Source organism: Bombina bombina, chromosome 1, assembly GCF_027579735.1.
Source record: "Bombina bombina isolate aBomBom1 chromosome 1, aBomBom1.pri, whole genome shotgun sequence".
In the NCBI taxonomy this organism is placed as follows: Eukaryota; Metazoa; Chordata; class Amphibia; order Anura; family Bombinatoridae; genus Bombina; species Bombina bombina.
The window spans coordinates 1421314952-1421336644 of record NC_069499.1 but is presented as its reverse complement, the minus strand read 5'-3'; the positions used below and the strand labels follow the sequence as shown (position 1 = coordinate 1421336644).

Genomic DNA, 21693 nt, shown 5'->3' with positions numbered 1-21693 from the left:
TCTTGACAGGAGAGGGTCTACCGCTCACTTTTTCCAAGACTCGTAATACCGGCGTTAGGAAAATCCCATTGAAAAGATAGGATACGCAATTGACATAAGGGGATTTGCGGTATGCTCGAGTCGCGGGAAAAAAGTGAGCGGTACACCTGTACCTGCCAGACTCGTAATACCAGCGGGCGTTAAAAAGCAGCGTTGGGACCTCTCAACGCTGCTTTTTAACCCTAACGCAAGACTCGTAATTTAGGCGATAGTCTTTAGTGTTAAGTAGTTTATCTTTGCAAATATAGATTTATAACTCAGAATTGGTTTTAAATTGTAAGTAACTAAGAATTTATTTCAACTTAGATAAATTAGCAAAGGACAATTGGTTTTTGCATAGATAATAGATACTATTTTGATGTTATAAATTAGAATTGTGTTAGAATCAATTGTGACTATATAGTTGATTGTACCAGTCTGAATGCTAGTAGCTAATATCTTGGAATCTCATTGTGTCAATTGAATGAAATTCAATTGTGAATAAGGCTAGCTCTAAAGGTAAACGTTTATGAACTTTGCATAGCATATTTTATTAGTTTTAAACGTGCATAGTATTGATTCATATTCTTGTTCCTACAAATGCACTTCAGTGTGTCTATAAATATTAACTAATAAAAATAATTCAGGAATTTATATTAATTTTATGGTTTTAGTATATGCATATTGATTGAGGGTTTATTTTAAAGGATAATTATTAAATATATTGTGTTATAACCCGGCCATATACTGACAGGCTAAAGAATATTAACCTCTTAGCATCTAAATCATGAGGTATTCATGACACCTCCCCCAAATAAGAGACGCAAAGGGATGTGGCAAACACGCAACACTCTAGCTGTGTATCAAAGGGAGCATCCCTTTGAGGTGATAACGCCATTCCCAGACAAATTGCACATAGCAGTTTTGCCATCATGATGCCCACCTTTTGTAAATGACATACAATTTGCTCTACCCAGCTGATGTAATATATTGCAGGCACCCTCCCATGCAGCTTGTAGCTTGTTCTGCCTCATGGGTGTTAGTAGAAGAACCTTTTTGCCCCATCTCATACACTCCATCTCTGGCAGTAGAATCCTGCAATTGTTCTTTCATGACTATGGCATTGGCAGCGTTGAGTTTTTCAGGTACCTCCCCCAATAACACTTGCATCATGTCCCTGAAATGTACATCATACCCTGTTACAGAGGTGTCTGAGAAGCCTAGTTTATTTTCACACCCTCTGAATGTATTGTGTTTTGTCAACTTTTGATTAACTACACAGGGATCTTGCCCCTCCACCTGATTAGAATGCCTGTTGGTAGGGGGTTGCCTAACTGCCCCCCTTCTCTCCACTGTGGGGCCTATCTGCTGAGCCTGCTGGGGACTCTGACTCTGCAAACCTATCAGTGTATCTGCTGAATGGCACTGTGGGGCTGTGTAAATACACTTCTCTGTACTCCTCCCCCCTGCATCTGCAGTCTGTGTCAGTCTCTGTCCCCTAGTCTGTGCAGTCTGCTTGTAGGTCACAGCTGAGGTTATTGGGGTCTCTGTTACCCACAATCTTTCACACTTACTCTGGGTGTCCCTCAAAGAGTATCCTGTACCCTCCTCCCCCACACACTCTGGATTCTGGGGCGCTGCTGCTTCTGGCACAGAGTGGGCTACATTTTCCCTATGCTCTTTCTCACAGTCAGTCTGCCACTTCACCTCCTCACACATAATTTGGGATCCTTCTGACACTGGTACAGACAAGCACATATCTTCCTTCTGCCAGTTATCCCATATATCCTGTCTCTTTCTTTCCACAGGGGATTCCACTTTTTCTGGCACAGACTGGCACACATCATCCTGCAGCCCAGTCATCCAGTCATTCTCTCCCCCCATATGCTCACTCCTTTCTTTATACTCCACTGTTTCAAGCACAGACAGACACACATCACCCATCTGCCTCCTTTCAGAGTTATTTTCTTCCTGTACATTTAAACTATGTTCTAGAAATACTTCCAGTTCAGGCACAGACAGACCCACACATTCTATTTGCCTTTCTCCCCAGTCAGTCTCACACTGTACAGTTAAATTCGGTTCTCCATATCCTACTGGGCTAAGCACAGACAGACTCACACCATCTATCTGTCCTTCTCTCCAGTCAGTCTCTCCTCTTACATTTTCATATCTCAGCACAGACACCCCCTAGTTCAGGCACAGCAGCTTGCACATATGTACCCTGTCCTCCCTCCTGGTCAGCATGTCTCTGAGCTTTTTTACACACAGCCCTCTGCTTATAAGGGCCCACAGCTAATGTCACATGTATCATTGTCAGGCACATACAAGGATAACAACCTGCCCAGATCAGTACCCAGTAAAACATCATTAGGAATAAAACCTCTCCCCGCCCCACAATCAAGGTATACACGTGCAATAGACACTGCCAATTGCATTCCCCCAATCCCTTTAACTGCTACAGTCCTGCCAGGAATAATGTCCTTAGTGCTCACCAGCCCTGGATGCACGAGAGTCACTGCTGCACCTATTTCCCCCGAAGCCCCAATGTTACTTTAGCTCCGACAGTCACATGTTGTAAGTTTTCATTGTTTCTTTCTTCTGGCCGTGTAACAAACAAAACAGATGCTGGTACTTCTGAGGGATTACTCCCTCCATCTGAATGCACCAATTTAATCTTCTCTGGGCAAGTGGAGCTGATGTGGCCCACGTTGTTGCAAGAAAAACACCTGCGGGTATACCCCCTGCCCAGGTGCAGCACTCACCCCTCCTTTTTCAGAGGGTACAGACACATTAAACAAAGGCACAACAGGCTTGGTGAAGGGGGGTTGCAAAGCAGCTCCTTTCCAGATGGATGCCCCCTTAACAAAGGATTTTCTCCCATTCACTGGTGACCTGTTGGCTATGTAAACATCTGTCAGCTCACCCACCTCAAATGCTGTTTTGGGTTTTCGATCCAGCACCCATTCCTGTACTTCTGCTGGGCACAGCTGTAGGAATTGCTCCTTCACTATTAGATCTCCCAGCTCCTCCATAGTGGCAATCTTTAGCCCTTTGGTCCACTGTTTAAATGCTGTGGTCAGGCTTCCAACAACTGCAGTATAGCTCTCTGATGTACTCCTCTGCAGAGTATGGAATGTCTTTCTGTACACCTCAGGAGTCAGATTATACCTCCTCTGCAGTGCAGCTTTAATTGCATCATAGTCCTGATCACATTCTGGAGCAAGTTCTGCAAAAGCCTCCAGTGCAGGACCTTTCAGACCAGGGGTAAGATACTTGGCCCACTGCTCCCTTGGTAGCTGGAACTGTCTGCAAACTTTTTCAAAGCTGCGCAGGAATATATCCAAGTCTCCATCTTTCTCTAGGTTTTTATTAAAGAGGAGTCTCTAGGTTCACTAACAATAGATGAGACAGTTTCTCTCTCCAACCATGCAAGCTTTAACTGATACTCTCTCTCAGGCTGTCGTTCATCTGCTTCCCTGGCAGCCTGTCTGTCTCTCAGCCTGTCTCCTGTGGCCAGAGCATCTCTCTCTCTCAGCCTGGTGCTCATCTGCTTCCCTGGCAGCCTGTCTGTCTCTCAGCCTGTCTCCCTACGATCAGAGCCTCCCTCTCCGCTGCTTCCCTCGCAGCCTCTCTGTCTCTCTCAGAACCATGCTCAGCAGCCTGCTGTTCTTGGAATTTGAGAATGAGCTTCATGTGCAAAGTTGTATCCGCTGAGCCCATATGTTTTGGAACGGTTTGCAAATAACAGTCCAAGGGATCTCCAGAGCTTAATGAATCACTGCCCACAGCTGCAGACACCTCTCCTGAGGCTTCATATTGTGGGGCCTGGGTGCCGTCATAGTCCAAGAGCTTGTATTAATCCATCTTTTGTATTCCCACGGGAGGGAATATCTCTCTCCTGGCATAACAGTGCCATCATTTCCTTGGTCTGCTGCTGGTATGCCTCCATAGTAAAAATAGAAAAGAAAACAGAATAGGGAAGGGGACTGTTTGCAATTAGTGATGTCCCGAACTGTTCGACCGCGAACGGTTCATGGCGAACTTCGGTTGTTCGCGTTCACAGCTGCGGGCGAACACATGCGATGTTCGATCCGCCCCCTATGTGTCATCATTGAGGAAACTTTGACCCTGTATGTCACAGCCTTCTGACACATTAGAGCCAATCAGCATCAGACACTCCCTCACAGACCCTCCCCTCTTCTTGGCAGCAGCCATTTTAGACTCATAACGACCTTGCTTTGTTAGTGAGAGGACATTTTGTGTTGCTGCTGCTGACATTATCGGGAAATAGATAGCTAGGCTAGTGTATTTAGTGTCCAATACAGTCCTGAAGGACTCATCTCATCTCTGCTGCAAGGACAGCACCCCAAAAAGCCCTTTTTAGGGCTATAATTCGAGACGTTTTTTTTTTTTCTTCATATTTTTATTAGCATTTTATTAGCATTTGCCTGGCTTTCAGCCTGTGTGTAAGGCTCACAGCATATGCTGTGATTACTGCCACCACTGATATCTGCCTAACAACATTAGTTTAAATTTAACCAACAAAAATTTGAAATTATTTTTTTTATTCAGGCCTGTGTCACACAGCATATACTCTGGTTCATTGCTCTGTGCCAGCCACCAGTGGTCATATCCGCTTATAACATTATTTTAAATTTAAAAAAAAACTTTTAAATCATTTTGCTAGTGTAATCTAATTTCATTTTCTATCAGGCCTGTGTCTGTCAGGCTCACACAGCACACACAGCAAACTTTTGGTTAATTGCTCTGTGCCAGGCAGCCACCACTCATATCTGCTTCTCCTTATTTTAAATTATAAAAAAAAACTTTTTAATTTTTTTGTTAGTGTAATCTAATATCATTTTCTATCAGGCCTGTGCGTTTTGCTGACTTACAGAGCATACTGTGTTTAATTGCTGCCCTCCCTAGTCTATGAGCCACGACTCATATGTGTTTAACCTTTTTTTAAATTCCCCAACAAAAAAAAAACTTTAAATCATTTTGCTAGTGTAATCTAATTTAATTTTCTATCAGGCCTGTGTCTGTCAGGCTCACACAGCACACACAGCAAACTTTTGGTTAATTGCTCTGTGCCAGGCAGCCACCACTCATATCTGCTTCTCCTTATTTTAAATTATAAAAAAAAACTTTTAAATTTTTTTGTTAGTGTAATCTAATATCATTTTCTATCAGGCCTGTGCGTTTTGCTGACTTACAGAGCATACTGTGTTTAATTGCTGCCCTTCCAAGGCTATCAGCCACGACTCATATGTGCTTAACCTTTTTCTTTAAATTCCCAAAAAAAATCTTTAAATCATTATGCTGGTGTAATCTAATTTTATTTTCTATCAGGCCTGTGTCTAACTGTCTATCTGACTTACAGAGCATACTGTTGTTAATTGCTGCCCTACGTAGCAGCCAGCCAGTGCCACCACTCATATGTGCACTGCTTAACATTATTTTAATATTAAAATATAAACTTTTAAATTATTTTGCTAGTGTAATCTAGCTTAATTTTCTATCAGGCCTGTGTTTTTCTCACTTACACAGCATACTGTGTTAAATTGCTGCCCTACCTACCAGCCACGACTCATATCTGCCAGCCTGTGTGCCAGGCCCAACTAGCCAATTAGTGCCACCAATCATAGTTGTTTTAACAGTATTGAAAAAATTGTAAATCATCACTTTTTTGACTGTGAATCTGCAGTCTAGTAGTGCCATTGAATTGCAGTTCCCTCCTGCCTGCCAGCCTGTGTGCCAGGCCCAACTAGCCAATTAGTGCCACCAATCATAGTTGTTTTAACAGTATTGAAAAAATTGTAAATCATCACTTTTTTGACTGTGAATCTGCAGTCTAGTAGTGCCATTGAATTGCAGTTCCCTCCTGCCTGCCAGCCTGTGTGCCAGGTCCAACTAGCCAATTAGTGCCACCAATCATAGTTGTTATAATTGTATAGAAAAAATTATAAATTATCACTTTTTTGACTGTGAATCTGCAGTCTAGTAGTGCCATTGAATTGCAGTTCCCTCCTGCCTGCCAGCCTGTGTGCCAGGCCGACTTGCCAACTAGTTACACCAATCCTAGTTGTTGTAACAGTATTGTTAATCTTTAAAATTACAAATTGTTCGCTTGTGAATCATCAGTTTGCTCGTTCCATTGAATTGCACTTTCCTCCTGCCTGCCAGCCTGTGTGCCAGGCCCAACTAGCCAATTAGTGCCACCAATCATATTTCTTGTAACAGTATAGAAAAAATTTAAAATCATAAGTTTTTTTACTGCAAATCTTCAGTCTCCTAGAATTGCAGTTCCCTCCTGCCTGCCAGCCTTTGTGCCAGGCCCAACTAGCCAATTAGTGCCACCAATCATAGTTGTTTTAACAGTATTGAAAAAATTGTAAATAATCACTTTTTTGACTGTGAATCTGCAGTCTAGTAGTGCCATTGAATTGCAGTTCCCTCCTGCCTGCCAGCCTGTGTGCCAGGCCCAACTAGCCAATTAGTGCCACCAATCATAGTTGTTTTAACAGTATTGAAAAAATTGTAAATCATCACTTTTTTGACTGTGAATCTGCAGTCTAGTAGTGCCATTGAATTGCAGTTCCCTCCTGCCTGCCAGCCTGTGTGCCAGGCCCAACTAGCCAATTAGTGCCACCAATCATAGTTGTTTTAACAGTATTGAAAAAATTGTAAATCATCACTTTTTTGACTGTGAATCTGCAGTCTAGTAGTGCCATTGAATTGCAGTTCCCTCCTGCCTGCCAGCCTGTGTGCCAGGTCCAACTAGCCAATTAGTGCCACCAATCATAGTTGTTATAATTGTATAGAAAAAATTATAAATTATCACTTTTTTGACTGTGAATCTGCAGTCTAGTAGTGCCATTGAATTGCAGTTCCCTCCTGCCTGCCAGCCTGTGTGCCAGGCCGACTTGCCAACTAGTTACACCAATCCTAGTTGTTGTAACAGTATTGTTAATCTTTAAAATTACAAATTGTTCGCTTGTGAATCATCAGTTTGCTCGTTCCATTGAATTGCACTTTCCTCCTGCCTGCCAGCCTGTGTGCCAGGCCCAACTAGCCAATTAGTGCCACCAATCATATTTCTTGTAACAGTATAGAAAAAATTTAAAATCATAAGTTTTTTTACTGCAAATCTTCAGTCTCCTAGAATTGCAGTTCCCTCCTGCCTGCCAGCCTTTGTGCCAGGCCCAACTAGCCAATTAGTGCCACCAATCATAGTTGTTTTAACAGTATTGAAAAAATTGTAAATCATCACTTTTTTGACTGTGAATCTGCAGTCTAGTAGTGCCATTGAATTGCAGTTCCCTCCTGCCTGCCAGCCTGTGTGCCAGGCCCAACTAGCCAATTAGTGCCACCAATCATAGTTGTTTTAACAGTATTGAAAAAATTGTAAATCATCACTTTTTTGACTGTGAATCTGCAGTCTAGTAGTGCCATTGAATTGCAGTTCCCTCCTGCCTGCCAGCCTGTGTGCCAGGCCCAACTAGCCAATTAGTGCCACCAATCATAGTTGTTATAACAGTATAGAAAATATTGTAAATCATCACTTTTTTGACTGTGAATCTGCAGTCTAGTAGTGCCATTGAATTGCAGTTCCCTCCTGCCTGCCAGCCTGTGTGCCAGGCCGACTTGCCAACTAGTTACACCAATCCTAGTTGTTGTAACAGTATTGGTAATCTTTAAAATTACAAAGTGTTCGATTGTGAATCATCAGTTTGCTCGTGCCATTGAATTGCACTTTCCTCCTGCCTGCCAGCCTGTGTGCCAGGCCCAACTAGCCAATTACTGCCACCAATCATATTTCTTGTAACAGTATAGAAAAAATTTAAAATCATAAGGTTTTTGACTGCAAATCTTCAGTCTCCTATTGCCATTGAATTGCAGTTTCCTCCTGCCTGCCAGCCTGTGTGCCAGGCCCAACTAGCCAATTAGTGCCACCATTCATAGTTGTTGTAACAGTATTGTTAATATTTTAAATTAAACATTGTTCGATTGTGAATCATCAGTTTGATTGTGCCATTGAATTGCAGTTCCCTCCTGCCTGCCAGCCTGTGTGCCAGGCCCAACTAGCCAATTAGTGCCACCAATCATAGTTGTTTTAACAGTATTGAAAAAATTGTAAATCATCACTTTTTTGACTGTGAATCTGCAGTCTAGTAGTGCCATTGAATTGCAGTTCCCTCCTGCCTGCCAGCCTGTGTGCCAGGCCCAACTAGCCAATTAGTGCCACCAATCATAGTTGTTATAACAGTATAGAAAAAATTGTAAATCATCACTGTTTTGACTGTGAATCTGCAGTCTAGTAGTGCCATTGAATTGCAGTTCCCTCCTGCCTGCCAGCCTGTGTGCCGGGCCGACTTGCCAACTAGTTACACCAATCCTAGTTGTTGTAACAGTATTGTTAATCTTTAAAATTACAAATTGTTCGCTTGTGAATCATCAGTTTGCTCGTGCCATTGAATTGCACTTTCCTCCTGCCTGCCAGCCTGTGTGCCAGGCCCAACTAGCCAATTAGTGCCACCAATCATATTTCTTGTAACACTATAGAAAAAATTTAAAATCATAAGGTTTTTTACTGCAAATCTTCATTCTCCTAGTGCCATTGAATTGCAGTTTCTGCCTGCCAGCCTGTGTTCCAGGCCCAACTAGCCAATTAGTGCCACCAATCTTAGTTGTTATAACAGTATTGAAAAATTGTAAATCATCACTTTTTTGACTGTGAATCTGTAGTCTAGTAGTGCCATTGAATTGCAGTTCCCTCCTGCCTGCCAGCCTGTGTGCCAGGCCGACTTGCCAACTAGTTACACCAATCATATTTGTTGTCACAGTATTGTTAATATTTAAAATTAAAAATTGTTTGATTGTGATTCATAATCATTAGTTTGCTCGTGCCATTGAATTGCACTTTCCTCCTGCCTGCCAGCCTGTGTGCCAGGCCAACTTGCCAACTAGTTACACCAATCATATTTGTTCTAACAGTATTGTTAATATTTTAAATTAAAAATTGTTCGATTGTGATTTTGAATCATCAGTTTGCTCGTGCCATTGAATTGCACTTTCCTCCTGCCTGCCAGCTTGTGTGCCAGGCCCAACTAGCCAATTAGTGCCACCAATCATATTTCTTGTAACAGTATATAAAAAATTGTAAATCATCACTTTTTGGACTGTGAATCTGCAGTCTACTAGTGCCCTTGAATTGCATTTTCCTCCTGCCTGCCAGCCTGTGTGCCAGGCCCAACTAGCCAATTAGTGCCACCAATCATATTTCTTGTAACAGTATTGATAAAAATTTAAATCATAACTGTTTTGACTGTGAATCTTCAGTCTCCTAGTGCCATTGAATTGCAATTGCCTGCCTGCCAGCGTGTGTGCCAGGCCCACTTGCCGTTTCCAACTAGTGCCACCAATCATATTTGTTCTAACAGTATTGTCAAATTTTTTTCAAAATAAATTTTTGGACTAAGAAGCATTACTCAGCTAGTTTAATCTAATTGAAGTTGCCTTTCTACCAGCGTGTGTGCCAGACAGGCCCATTTGCCAACTATTGCCAACAATCATATTTGTTGTCACAGTACTTCTAATATTTAAAAAATTTTTTGTTGTTGTCAGTCTTGCAGCGTATACTGTGCCCACTTGCCCAGTGCCACCACTCATAATTTGTGTAATAGTATTGTCAGTGTCCATTTTTAAAAAAATGACAGGCAGAGGCAGGCCACCCTGCAGGTTCCGTGGTCATGGTCGTGGTGCTGTGATTCCTTTAGACCCTACAAATATGCACATTGTTCAGACGCCGGGTGCCAGGGGGGACGCGAAAAGTTCTGAGGAGGACCTAGTTGAATGGCTAACACAGGACACCCAATCTTCTACAGCTTCCGCTCCTAGTCCTCCTAACCTTGACGCACCATCTACGTCCAGCTGTGCTTTGGGCAGGTCTCAAGTGACCAGTGCCATCCGCCCGCCTGTCGCCACCACCAACACTAGCACCACAGCCGCTTCACTTGATCTGTCACAGGAGTTATTGACACATCAGTTGGAAGAAATGAGTGATGCGCAACCATCATTGACAGAGGATGTAGATAACAGTGATATGTTTCAGTCAGGCAGCATTACAGACATGGAGGTACGGTGTGATGATGATGATGTTGTACCCGCTGCTGCTTCCTTTCTTGATGTGTCAGATACAAGTGAAGCGGTTGATGATGATGATGTGTCGGTGGATGTCACATGGGTGCCTGCTAGAAGAGAAGAAGAAGAGGGGGAAAGTTCAGATGGGGAGACAGAGAGGAGGAGGAGATGAGTTGGAAGCAGGGGGAGGTCGTCGCAAGGAGATAGTGGCACAGTCAGACAGCATGTATTGGCACCCGGGGTCAGCCAGACAGCATGCTGACGCCCATCAACGCATGCTGTTGCCACCACCAGAATGCCGTCATCGCAGAGCTCAGCAGTGTGGCATTTTTTGTGTGTGTCTGCCTCTGACAACAGCGATGCCATTTGCAACCTGTGCCAAAAGAAACTGAGTCGTGGGAAGTGCAATACCCACCTAGGTACAACTGCTTTGCGAAGGCACATGGTCTCCCATCACAAACGCCGATGGGAAGAACACATGAGTAGAAGCAGCACACAAACTGAAAGCCGCCCTCCTCCTCCTGCTCCAGCATCTTCAGCCACGTCAACCACTGCTGTCCTCCTTGCCCCTTCTCAACCATCCTCCACTGAGTCTCTCTTACGTAGCAGTTCCTGGTCATCTGCCCACAGTCAGCTGTCTGTCAAGGACATGCTTGAGCGTAAGAAGTCAATTTCTCAAAGTCACCCCCTTGCCCGGTGTCTGACAGCTGGCTTGTCTGAACTCTTAGCCCGCCAGCTTTTACCATACAAGCTGGTGGAGTCTGATGCTTTCAAAAATCTTTTATCTATTGGGACACCGCAGTGGAAGGTACCTGGCAGAAATTTCTTTCCACAAAAGGCAATCCCAAACCTGTACTCTGTTGTTCGAAAGGAAGTTATGGCATGTCTGGCACACAGCGTTGGGGCAAGGGTCCATATGACCACGGATAGCTGGTCTGCAAAGCATGGTCAGGGCAGGTATATCACCTACACTGCACATTGGGTAAACCTGCTGACATCTGACAAGTATGGAATGCGTGGCTCTGCAGAAGAGTTGGTGACACCACCACGACTTGCAGGCAGGCCTGCTGCTACCTCCTCTACTCCTCCTACTCCATCCTCTTCCATAACCTCTTCCATAACCTCATCCTCGGCTGAGTCCTCTTCTCCTTCTGCGTCTTGCTCCACATCTATGGCACCCCCCCAGCTCCCCAGGTACTATGCTACATCCCGTGTACGGCAGTGTCACGCCGTCTTGGGGTTGACTTGCCTGAAAGCGGAGAGTCACACCGCACCAGCACTCCTGACCGCCCTGAACGCACAGGTGGATCAGTGGCTGACTCCGCACCAACTGGAGATTGGCAAGGTTGTTTCTGACAATGGAAGTAATTTGGTGGCGGCATTGAAATTGGGCAAGTTGACACATGTGCCGTGCATGGCACATGTGTGTAATCTGATTGTACAACGATTTGTCCATAAGTACCCAGGCTTACAGGACGTCCTGAAGCAGGCCAGGAAGGTGTGTGGCCATTTCAGGCATTCCTACATGGCCAAGGCGCACTTGTCCGATATCCAGCATCAAAACAACTTGCCAGTGAGGCGCTTGATTTGCGACAGCCCGACACGGTGGAATTCAACACTCCTAATGTTTGACCGCCTGCTCCAACAAGAAAAACCTGTTAATGAGTATTTGTATGACCGGGGTGCTAGGCCAGCCTCTGGGGAGTTGGGGATTTTTTTGCCAAATTACTGGACACTCATGCGCAATGCCTGTAGGCTCATGGGTGTCCACGCTCCTCGACCCCCGGTATAAGCATAAAGTGCCTGAAATGTTACCAAATTTCCGCAAGTCGGAAAGGATGGAGCATTTAAATAATAAATTAAAAAATATGCTTTACACAGCGTATAAGGGTGATGTCACAGCACAACGGGAATGTAACAGGGGAAGAGATGAAAGTAATCCTCCTCCTCCCACGACCACGGCGGCAAGGACAGGACGCTTTCCTGACGTCTTGTTGATGGAGGACATGCGTACCTTTTTAACTCCCATGCATCCCCAGAGCCTTTCGGGATCCAGCCTCAGAGAAAGACTCAACCGACAGGTAGCAGACTACCTAGCATTAACTGCGGATCTCGACACTCTCAGGAGCGATGGACCCCTTGACTACTGGGTGTGCAGGCTTGACTTGTGGCCTGAGCTATCCCAATTTGCAATGGAACTTCTGGCCTGCCCCACTTCAAGTGTCCTGTCCGAAAGGACCTTCAGTGCAGCAGGAGGTTTTGTCACTGAGAAGAGAAGTCACCTAGGTCAAAAAAGCCTTGACTATCTCACTTTTATTAAAATGAATGAGGGATGGATCCCGAAGGGGCTGACATTGGGCGATACATTTGAGTAAAAAAGGCCTGATGATGAGATGAACTGGCTTGGGCTACAACTGGTACACACGCTGGCTTTTTTTTTCTTATAATGCAGGATGACTTGCTTGACTTATCCGCCAACAACTTGTGTTCAAGCCACAAGCTTTTAGGGCACTTTCTAAATGTTTTACAAACATCAATTTTTCTGGCCGCTGCTACAGCAGTGGCTACAACAATACACAATTTTTCAGTCATTTGTACATGCCTAATTTTTCTGGCCTCTGCTGCTGCTCTGTGGGTACAAAACTCAAATAAAAAAATAAGGCACATAACAGTGATTAAACTGCTAAGAATAGTACAACTTAACACACCACTCATATCTGGTGGACCATTAAATTGCACGCGCAGTGCCCCAAATGTGAAGGAGGAGGACCGGCCAAGCATCTTTATCCGTCTCTTGGTTGCTCTAAATTATCTTCGGGTTCCATCTATGCCATACCTGTACTCTATTGTGCAAAAGGGTGGCATATGTGGTGTTTCATGCTGTTGTGCCTGTTGCGGGTCGTGGCCTATGGTATAAAAAGGCTGAAGGAGAACAACCTGTAATGGGTGTCCAAGCACATTTTTTGAAAAATGTTCCCGGTTCCTCTCAATTATCTCCGGGTTCCTAAAATCAATGCCATACCTGTACTCGATTGTGCAAAAGGATGGCATATGTGGTGTTTCCTGCAGTTGTTTCTGTTGAGGGTGCTGGAGCCTCTTATAAAAAGGCTGAAGGAGAACGACCTGTACTGGGTGTCCAAGCATGGTTTTTTGGCCAATTTCACGTTTCCAAAAAATTATCTCTGGGTGTCCTGGGTGTCCAATAATTTTTTTGGTTCAATTTCCCAATTGCAACAAATTATCTCCGGGTTTATAAAATCAATGCTGTACCTGTAATCTATTGTTCAAAAGGATGCCATATGTCCTCTTTCCTGCTGTTGTTTCTGTTGAGGGTCCTGGACCCTCTTATAAAAAGGCCGAAGTTGTAAGAAGTGTACTGGCTGTCCAATCAATGATTTTTTCTATTTCCCGTTTCATAAAAATTATCTCTGGGTTTCTAAAATCAATGCTGTACCTGTACTCTATTGTTCAAAAGGATGCCATATGTACTCTTTCCTGCTGTTGTTTCATATGAGGGTCCTGGAGCCTCTTATAAAAAGACTGAAGTAGAAAGAATTGTACTGGGTGTCCAATCATTTTTTTGGTTCAATTTCATGGTTGCAACAAATTATCTCATGGTTTCTAAAATCAATGCCTTCCCTGTAATCTATTGTTCAAAAGGAGGCCATATGTCCTCTTTCCTGCTGTTGTTTTTGTTGAGGGTCCTGGACCCTCTTTTAAAAAGGCTGAAGTAGAAAGAAGTGTCCTGGGTGTCCAATCATTTTTTGGTTCAATTTCCTGGTTGCAACAAATTATCTCCGGGTTTATAAAATCAATGCTGTACCTGTAATCTATTGTTCAAAAGGATGCCATATGTCCTCTTTCCTGCTGTTGTTTCTGTTGAGGGTCCGGGACCCTCTTATAAAAAGGCTGAAGTAGAAAGAATTGTACTGGGTGTCCAATCATTTTTTTGGTTCAATTTCACGGTTGCAACAAATTATCTCATGGTTTCTAAAATTAATGCCTTCCCTGTAATCTATTGTTCAAAAGGATGCCATATGTCCTCTTTCCTGCTGGTGTTTCTGTTGAGGGTCCGGGACCCTCTTATAAAAAGGCTGAAGTAGAAAGAAGTGTACTGGGTGTCCAATCATGTTTTTTGGTTCAATTTCCTGGTTACAAGCAATTATTTCCGGGTTTCTAAAATCAATGCTGTACCTGTACTCTCTTGTTCAAAAGGATGCCATCTGTCCTCTTTCCTGCTGTTGTTTCTGTTGAGGGTCCTGGACCCTCTTATAAAAAGGCCGAAGGAGAAAGAAGTGTACTGGGTGTCCTGTCCAATCAATGTTTTTTTCTATTTCACGTTTCCTAACAATTATCTCCGGGTTTCTAAAATCAATGCCTTACCTGTAATCTATTGTTCAAAAGGATGCCATATGTCCTCTTTCATGCTGTTGTTTCGGTTAAGGGTCCTGGACCCTCTTCTAAAAAGGCCTAAGGATAAAGCAGTGTACTGGGTGTCCAATCAATGTAATTTTTTATTTCCCTGTTCATAAAAATTATCTCAGGGATTCGATAATCAATGCCTTACCTGTAATCTATTGTTCAAAAGGATGCCATATGTCCTCTTTCCTGCTGGTGTTTCTGTTGAGGGTCCGGGACCCTCTTATAAAAAGGCTGAAGTAGAAAGAAGTGTACTGGGTGTCATTTCATGTTTTTTGGTTAAATTTCCCGGTTGCAAGCAATTATCTCCGGTTTTCTAAAATCAATGCTGTACCTGTACTCTCTTGTTCAAAAGGATACCATCTGTCCTCTTTCCTGCTGTTGTTTCTGTTGAGGGTCCTGGACCCTCTTATAAAAAGGTCGAAGGAGAAAGAAGTGTACTGGGTGTCCTGTCCAATCAATGTTTTTTTTCTATTTCACGTTTCCTAACAATTATCTCCGGGTTTCTAAAATCAATGCCTTACCTGTAATCTATTGTTCAAAAGGATGCCATATGTCCTCTTTCATGCTGTTGTTTCAGTTAAGGGTCCTGGACCCTCTTCTAAAAAGGCCTAAGCATAAAGCAGTGTACTGGGTGTCCAATCAATGTTTTTTTTAATTTCCCTGTTCATAAAAATTATCTCAGGGATTCGATAATCAATGCCTTCCCTGTAATCTATTGTTCAAAAAGATGCCATATGTCCTCTTTCCTGCTGTTGTTTCTGTTGAGGGTCCTGGACCCTCTTATAAAAAGGCCGAAGGAGAAAGAAGTGTACTGGGTGTCCTGTCCAATCATTGATTTTTTCTATTTCACGTTTCTTAAAAATTATCTCCGGGTTTCTAAAATCAATGCTTTACCTGTACTCTATTGTTCAAAAGGATGCCATATGTCCTCTTTCCTGCTGCTGTTTTTGTTGAGGGTCTTGGACCCTCTTCTTAAAAGGACTAAGGATAAAGAAGTGTACTGGGTGTCCAATCAATGTTTTTTTCGATTTCACAGTTGCAAAAAATTATCTCTGGATTTCTAAAATCAATGCCTTACCTGTAATCTATTGTTCAAAAGGATGCCATATGTCCTTTTTCCTGCTGCTGTTTTTGTTGAGGGTCCTGGAGCCTCTTATAAAAAGGCCTAAGGATAAAGAAGTGTACTGGGTGTCCAATCAATGTTTTTTTCTATTTCCCGGTTGCAACAAATTATCTCAGGGTTTCTAAAATCAATGTCTTACCTGTAATCTATTGTTCCAAAGGATGGCATATGTCCTCTTTCCTGCTGTTGTTTTGTTTGAGGGTCCTGGACCCTCTTCTAAAAAGGCCTAAGGATAAAGAAGTGTACTGGGTGTCCAATCAATGTTTTTTTCGATTTCCCAGTTGCAAAAAATTATCTCTGGGTTTCTAAAATCAATGCCTTACCTGTAATCTATTGTTCAAAAGGATGCCATATGTCCTCTTTCCTGCTGGTGTTTTGTTTGAGGGTCCTGGACCCTCTTCTAAAAAGGCCTAAGGATAAAGAAGTGTACTGGGTGTCCAATCAATGTTTTTTTCTATTTCCCAGTTGCAAAAAATTATCTCTGGGTTTCTAAAATCAATGCCTTACCTGTAATCTATTGTTCAAAAGGATGCCATCTGTCCTCTTTCCTGCTGTTGTTTCTGTTGAAACGTAAAAGTGTACTTGGTGTCCTGACCAATCAATGTTTTTTTCTATTTCACGTTTCCTAAAAATTATCTCTGGGTTTCTAAAATCAATGCTGTACCTGTACTCTATTGTTAAAAAGGATGCCATATGTCCTCTTTCCTGCTGTTCTTTTTGTTGAGGGTCCGGGACCCTCTTCTAAAAAGGCCGAAGGAGAACGACCTGTACTGTACTGGGTGTCCAATCATGTTTTTTTTTTCAATTTCACGGTTCCTAAAAAATATCTCTGTGTAACTAAAATCAATGCCATACCTGTACTCTATTGTTCAAAAGGATGGCATATGGGGTGTTTCATTCTGTTGTGGCTGTTGAGGGTCGTGGCCGTGGACCATCGTATAAAACGGCTGAAGGAGAACGACCTGTACTGCCTTGCTGCTCCTTTTAGGCAGGCCAGCTCTTTGCATACATGCCCACAGACTCTGTAACGCATGCCTCTTTTAGGGAGAGGTGCAGCCATAATGCAGGGTCAGAACCTCTGCCTGCAACTGTTATACTCGATTTTGCGAAAGGAAGTAACCTTACCATGGTTCCCTGCCCGCATGTCTTGTTATATTTTGGTGAGGGTAATCATGATGGCCATGTAGACCACCCCCGAGAGGCCTGGAAGTAAGGGATGAGATGAAAGTGCTAAGAATAGTACAACTTGAAACAACCGAGTTAGCCATGGGTGTTAGTCCAAGACCGCTTTGCTTTTTTTTGGTTTGGGTGCGGCTAATCATGCAGGCCATATAGAGCTGCCACCATTCGGTGTTGTATCAGGTATTAAACTAATAAGAACAGTACTACCAAAATACAGCCAATTAAGGGCCTGTGAAGACTGAGCCAAGGTTGGATTGAAGTATTTTGTTAGGCTAATCATGATGGCCATGTAGACCACCACCGAGAGGCCTGGAAGTAACAGGGATGAGATGAAAGTGCTAAGAATAGTACAACTTGAAACAACCGAGTTAGCCATGGGTGTTAGTCCAAGACCGCTTGGCTTTTTTTTGGTTTGGGTGTGGCTAATCATGCAGGCCATATAGAGCTGCCACCATTCAGTGTTGTATCAGGTATTAAACTAATAAGAACAGTACTACCAAAATACAGCCAATTAAGGGCCTATAAAGACTGAGCCAAGGTTGGATTGAAGTATTTTGTTAAGCTAATCATAATGGCCATGTAGACCACCACCGAGAGGCCTGGAAGTAACAGGGATGAGATGAAAGTGCTAAGAATAGTACTACTTGAAACAACCGAGTTAGCCATGGGTGTTAGTCCAAGACCGCTTGGCTTTTTTTTGGTTTGGGTGCGGCTAATCATGCAGGCCATATAGAGCTGCCACCATTTGGTGTTGTATCAGGTATTAAACTAATAAGAACAGTACTACCAAAATACAGCCAATTAACGGCCTAGCAAGACTGAGCCAAGGTTGGATTGTAGTATTTTGTTAGGCTAATCATGATGGCCATGTAGACCACCACCGAGAGGCCTGGAAGTAACAGGGATGAAAGTGCTAAGAATAGTACTACTTGAAAAAACTGAGTTAGCCATGGGTGTTAGTCCAAGACCGCTTGGCTTTTTTTTGGGTTTGGGTGCGGCTAATCATGAAGGCCAGATAGACCTGCCACCATTCGGTGTTGTAACAGGTATTAAACTGCAAAGAACAGTACTACTTAACACAACCTAGTTACCATGGGTCCCAGAGCATATGTTTTATTATTATATTTTGTAAGGGTAATCATGCAGGCCATATAGACCTCCCCCAATAGGGTGAGTAACAGGTATTGAAATGCTAAGAACAGTACTACTTAACACAAAGTTACCATGGGTCCCAGAACATATGTCTTATTATTATATTTTGTTCGGTTAATCATGCAGGCCATATAGACCTCCCCCGATAGGGTGAGTAACAGGTATTAAAATGCTAAGAACAGTACTACTTAACACAACATAGTTACCATGGGTCCCAGAACGCATGTGTTGTTATTATATTTTGTTAGGGTAATCATGCAGGCCATATAGACCTCCCCCGACAGGGTGAGTAACAGGTATTAAAATGCTAAGAACAGTACTACTTAACACAACCTAGTTACCATGGTTCCCAGACCCAGAGCAGATGTCTTATTATTATTTTGTATGGGTAATCATGCAGGCCGTATAGACCTCCCCAGATAGGGGGAGTTACAGAGATTAAAGTGCTAAGAATAGTACTACTTAAAACACAACCTAGTTAACATGGGTCCCAGACCGCATGTCTTATTATTATATTTTGTCAGGGTAATCAGGCAGGCCATATAGACCTCCCCCGATAGGGGAGGTAACAGGGATTAAAGTGCTAAGAAAAGTACTAATTAACACAAGCTAGTTACCATGGGTCCAACACTTGTTGTTATACTTTGTCAGGGTAATCATGCAGGCCATATAGACCTCCCTTGATAGGGGGAGTAACAGGGATTACAGTTCTAAGAATAGTACTACTTAAACACAACCTAGTTACCATGGGTCCCAGACCAGATGTTTTCTTGTTATACTTTGTCAGGCTAATCATGCAGGCCATATAGAACTCCAACGAAAGGGGGGTAAGAGGGATTAAAGTGATAAGAAAAGTTTTACTTAACACAACAAAATTACCATGGGTCCCAGACCGCGTGTCTTGTTGTTATACTTTGTCAGGGTAATCATACACGCCATATAGACCTCCACCAATAGGGGGAGTTACAGGGCTGAAAGTGCTAAGAATAGTACTACTTAACACAACCTAGTTACCATGGGTCCAAGACCGCATGTTTAATTATTATACTTTGTCAGGGTAATTATATATCTAACAAATCTATCTATTTCTCTTCTATCAATTCTATTTAACTATCAATCTATGTATATCTATCTATCCCATCTATCTATCTATCTATCTATCTATCTTCTGTCCGGACTGTTTTGAGACAGCCACTTGTGTTTTTGACAAATTTGAAGTAGGAGGACAGACCAATCATCTTCTTCCATCTCCCGGTTCCAAAAATGAAGGCCATATAGACCTCCCCCGATAGGGGTAGTAACAGGTTGTAGTAAACTGCTAAGAATAGTACTACTTAACACACCACGGGTCACAGACCGCATGTCTTATTGTTATACTCTGTCAGGGAAATTATATATATTTCAAATCTATTTATTTATCTATCAAATCAATCGAACTATCAAACGTATCTATCAAATGTAGATTGCATCTATTGATCGATGTAATTCATATCTATAAAATGTATATTACATATTTTGGTTGATGTAATTCGTATCTATAAAATGTATATTGCATCTTTGATTCAATAACATTCGTATCTATCAAATGTATATTGCATCTATTGATCGATGTAATTCGTATCTATCAAATGTATATTGCATCTATTGATCTATGTAAATTGTATCGATCATATGTATATTGCATCGATTGAGCTATGTAATCTATGTATCTATCTATCTATCAAATCTATCTATCTCGTGGTTGTGGAAATGGACTGTTTGCGGTTGATTGCGGTGCGTTACACTTGGAGTTTGCTCTGTCACTTTGAAACGGCCATAACCCTTACACTACCTGATCGATACTACATCATACCTGATGTTTTAAAGTACGTTATTCAAATTTTTTTTAGGAATGTTAGGTGATTAAGGCACTTTATGGCTTAAAATCAGACTCTGCATCAACTATGTAATTTTCCGTGGGAGTTTTGCCATGGATCCCCATCCGGCATGCCACAGTCCAGGTGTTAGTCCCCTTGAAACAACTTTTCCATCACTATTGTGGCCAGAAAGAGTCCTTGTAGGTTTTAAAGTTCGCCTGCCTATTAAAGTCAATGGCGGTTCGCTGGTTCGCGAACAATACCGGAAGTTCGAGTCCGCCGTTCGCGAACCGAAATTTTTAAGTTCGCGACATCACTATTTGCAATGTGTAACTATATAATGCACTGAGTTTTAGCCTTTGGAAATTGTGAGAGTCACAATTTCTTTTTATACTGGGATTTTCACACTACCAAATCCATAAAGCACTAAAATCTAATAAAAAAAATATCTATACCACTGCCCACTAATTTGTGACGACCAGGGTTAACCAACCCTGCGCCAGTCACTTGTTTTACACGGAAAGGGTTAACAGACCCTTTCCACTTTCACTAATCTGTCACAGTCCAGCCACTCCAGGCAAGCCTGTGACTTAGTTCAGTGGATGCAAGGGTTAATAACACTGTAGTCTGTCCTAGACTTAGAAAAATGCCCAAATTCCCCTTTTACTGCTACCCAAACTGAACTAAAACTATATCTAAACTGCCACCACTTACTATTTATTGATGGGGAAATCCTAAGGAAAAACCCAGACTTACACATTAACTCTCAGATTAAAATTTAGCAAAAAATGTCCTAAAATCTCTTTCAGTAACATGGTTCAAATATTAGACAAAGGCAAAATCTTTATAAAGGAATGATTTATTATGCAAAAAAAAATATGCACAGTGCATTATTAATAAAAAGATGTTAACAAGTATAATTATACACAAGCAAATAGTTTTAAAATAAAAAATAACAGAAACCTTACACTTTACTAGCTTTGGTATATGCCCCAGGGAGATGGGTCAGAAAGATAGCCACTCACTCTGTAGTATACAGCCTCCCATGAAGAGTGAATAACTTTAAATGTTAAAGCATAACATTTTATACCTCTTTCCATGATATCAAATTGCTTGAGCCAACCTTCTTGCAGGGGGACTAGGGAAATATCCACCCCTCTCTTTTACGACTGGTCATAAAGTTCAGTACCTTTGACTGAAATCATAAAACACTTCTGATAGGCATATTCAGTGCGTTCAGCTATATAAGCAACTTCACTTGTGCACTATGGAACTCTTGCTCTGTTTGTAACAAACTCACTTCTATCCATGACCTCTTTATCTCCCACTCTCTCAATCTTCTGGCTCTCACAGAAACTTGGCTCTCTCCTTCAGACACTGCTTCCACTGCTGCACTGTCACATGGGGGTCTCTACTTCAGCCACACTCCTAGGTCTGACAATAGACAAGGAGGTGGTGTTGGTATTTTACTTTCCTCTCGTTGCACCTTTCAACAAATACATCCCTTCTCTTCCCTCACGTTTTCTTCATTTGAAACACACATGATTCGCTTATTCTCTCCCCTCTCTATACGCGTTGCAGTCATATACCGCCCCCCTAGCTTCACAACTCTATTCCTAGATCACTTTGCCGCCTGGCTACCTTACTTCCTTTCCTCAGATACCCCTGCCCTCATTCTCGGTGACTTCAACCTCCCTGTTGATAATCCCACTGCCACCTCTGCAAAACAACTTCTGCAACTCACTTCCTCTTTCGGCCTGTCACAATGGACTGATTCTCCCACTCACAAAGATG

The 21693-nt window shown here is 42.5% G+C and overlaps 1 pseudogene; it reads right to left on the bottom strand.

The window, feature by feature from the left end:
• Window positions 1–2297: 2297 nt before the first annotated feature.
• Window positions 2298–21693, bottom strand: part of LOC128665667 (uncharacterized) — a 63236-nt pseudogene continuing 43840 nt past the window's right edge.